The following is a 3,592-nucleotide window of genomic DNA, read 5'->3' as shown; positions in this document are numbered from 1 at the left end:
AATAGTCTATAATTTTCGCATGGCTACTTGAAGTTGGAGAGTTGCAAGTACACAGTAAGTTGAATGTAACTTGCGCAGATCGCTTTGCTAATCAGCAGCGGCCAATTGGTAGCGTAAATTGGCGCAACTAACGAATTGCTGACTGCGCTGGACCACAACAATGCAATAGCAACAACAGATCAAAAGCATTGCAATTACTACCCCAGAAGGTTGCGCCAAATTGTGAGCAGCAGTGGCAAGCCATGCAGTACACGCATCAAGTGCAGAGTTCGCTTCCTGCAACAAATGGCAAACGGAAAGCAAAGCGGCTTGCTGAATGCAAAAGGCAATAGAAGAGCGCGGGAGGCTGAATCGCTGTAACTGGTAGCAGCAAAGACAATTATCATCGAAAGAAACTGCAATTTTAATTAAATGCAACAGCAGCGATTACTTTGTGTGTGTCTTTTTTCACTTGTTTTTTCCTGTTGGTTGCTGCTGCTTAAAGAGTAACAACAGAAGTCACTCGACGAGCTGTGCAGCGCCCATCGCGAACCACGCATCTCTGTTTGCGCATTCACATTCGCACATTGCATTGTATGATTGCAATGAATGAATGTGCCACTTGTAGTCGTATGGCAAGTACCTGGTTTCTTGCAACAAGCTCCAAGTTGCAGCTCGTGCAACCAGTTTGCATTGTTTTTGTATTGCGCTTGTTTACTTATTTACACAGTCCGCAAGCATTGTGAAGTGTGTATAGCGTCATCGCTGTAGCGTGGCATTAGCGGCCAATGCTCGAGAATCAAGTAATAGCTCGTACAAGTAGAATGGCCTGTGGGACTGCACCGACACCGATGGCACTAGTAGCACCGAAGATGTTGCAAAAGCACGTTTCAGCGAACGTTTCATTATTGCGGCGACCGCTATCAACTACCAAGAAATGCGAACATTAAATATAATTTGCTTGGACAGCGCAAAAAAGTCGTAACTAAACAAAAATAAATACCGCAGAAAGAAATTGCGGACAAAAATGAATGCAAGAAAAATGAATTAGTTTGAAAGATGTATGGAAATACGGAGGATGGCATGCCTGTGGCAAATAACAACACACACGCACATTAGGCAACAACAGCACGAAGCAGCAACAACTGCATGGTAAACAGCATAGTATCCGCCATCACCAGCGTTGCTATCAGCCACCACCACCACCACCGCCTTCTGCGGTCTGTTTTACCATTTCTGCTGCTGCTGCTGGTGCTGCAAAAGCGGCAGCCATTGCGCTGGCAAAAACTTCTTGAAAAAGTTGCCCGTCTGACTGCTTCACTACCAGCGAAAATGCAATGGCGCTGAATGTTGCCGGTTGCTAGTCACTGCTCGTTGGTGTTGGCAATGGCGGTGGCGTGCCAGCAGGCAATAAAGCAACAATGTAGGCGTTGCTCGTCTGTAAGCTAGCAACGTCCATCATTCACCGCTTCTCAACAATTCGACTTAAGCTTCTCCAATCGCATTTCTTTGCTTTGCTAAACAAATTTTTATTTTTATTTTTTAACTTTTTTTGTTTTTGCTTTTGTTTATACAACTTTCGTATTTTTTGCGCTTTGCTTTTTTTGCATAATTTTTCCTGCGTCTGCGCACTGTGCTGCATTTATGAATGTGCTTTCTTATTTGGTTTCTGTTGCTTTTTTTGGCGTCCGCTTTGTAGGCAGCGTCGATTGTTGCCATTTTGTGGCGCAACGTATCAACAACAATCAACTTCAATTTGCATTGCGTCGTAGCTCAGCTGGTTTTTGCGCAGTTTTTATATTTTGAACGTTTGCGGGCTTTTCACTGCATTTACTGTACTTATGGGGAATTAATTTATGCGGCATATTATGTGTAGTTACTTCGGAGTAGTGGCAACTTGTTGTGCATGTGTTGGTGCATGCATTTATAATTTTCTTAGAATAATACGTTGATACGATTGAAGCAAGTGTTGGTACAGTAAAGCGAGATTGGCAAATATTTTTTCACAAATATTTTATTAAGTGAAGTAAAAAGTTTTGAATGCTTTCCGCTAGATATGTTCAGTAAGTCATGCATATCTCAAGATGTATAGCTTGCAACGGGTCATACTATACAATTATTTTATGGTCACATAACTTTAAAAAAAAAAATAATATTTGAGAGTTTGATGTTGGATGAAAAAAATTCGATACACTTTTCACTAACTACATTTTTGCTGCTTACAGGGTTTGATTGAAAAGTAATGAGCCTTATATTTTTTAAGCAGTTTTATTAAACCTTTTGGCTTATACAACTAATATTCTTCAAAATAGCGTCAATACATCGCTGGTAGCGGTCCTTCGACTGCAGGAAACATTTTTTAAACTCATCCGCCGGAATCGCGTTCAATTCGGCTGTCACAGTTTTTTGGATCGCCTCGACGGAGTCGAAACGCCTCCCCTTCAGCTTTCTTTTCAGGCGCGGGAACAAGAAGAAGCCCGGAGGGGACAAGTCTGGGCTGTAGGGAGGGTGGGGAAGCACCGGAACCCCCATCTTGGCCAATGCAGAGGGGCAGAGGAAGGCGGTGTGCGCCGGCGCATTGTCGTGATGAAGGGTCCAATTGTTGACGAGGTCGGGCCGAACCCGGGCGACGCGGTTTTTCAGCCGAAGGAGCACTTCTTTGTAAAATCCCAATGGTTTCGGTACTCGTTTTGTTTAGCTTTACTCAAAATTTGATCGAGTAACGTTGCTCCAATGATCACTTCATTTTCGCCACTGCAAAATCCAACACTGCACCGCTGTTGCCAGCGAACTGGGACCGGTTTCTAGTGGAAGGGGAAGGTCTAACGATAATTTTCCCCCACCAGCCGATTCGGTTGATCGCTTGGCAGATGCTCCGTGCGGGAAGGCTCATTACTTTTCAATCAAACCCTGTATGGACCCCGGCCGCCGTAGCCGAATGCGTTAGAGCATGACTGCCATTCGGAAGTGCGTCGGCCCGAATTTCCGTGCATGCACCACCAAATGACAGAAAAAGTTTTTCTAATAGCGATCGCGCCTCGGCAGACAATGGCAAACCACTGAATGTATTTCTGCTATGAAAAAGCTTCTCATAAAAAATCATCTGCCGTTCGGAGTCGGCTTAAAACTGTAGGTTCCTCCATTTGTGGAACAACATCAAGACGCACGTTACAAATTAGAAAAGGACTCGGCCAAACACCCGAAAACGGTGTGAGAGTCAATTATATATATGAGTATATATTGGGTAGTCGAAAAAGTCTTTTCGTATTTTGTCAATAGATGTCGTTGGAGTCATCTATCTCCAGTGCTACCAATTACATTGTGTCATATCATATGGTGTTACAAAGGTAACATTTTAAGCTTCATTAAACCAAAAATAAATTAAATTCGGAGAAGTTGAAAAAAAGTTATAGCTGTTCAAAAATGAGTGAAAATAATGAAGAAATTCGCTATATTTTGAAATTTTTGTATAAAAAAGGGAAGAATGCCACGCAAGCCACCAATGAAATTTGTGAAGTTTACGGAGACGATGCTGTATCAGTTCGTGTAGCACAACAATGGTTCGCTCGCTTCCGTTCTGGAAATTTTGATGTGAAAGATGCACCTCGCTCCG

This window comes from Anastrepha obliqua, chromosome 2 (genome assembly GCF_027943255.1).
Source record: "Anastrepha obliqua isolate idAnaObli1 chromosome 2, idAnaObli1_1.0, whole genome shotgun sequence".
NCBI classification, from domain to species: domain Eukaryota; kingdom Metazoa; phylum Arthropoda; class Insecta; order Diptera; family Tephritidae; genus Anastrepha; species Anastrepha obliqua.
Note: the sequence above shows the minus strand (reverse complement) of the source record.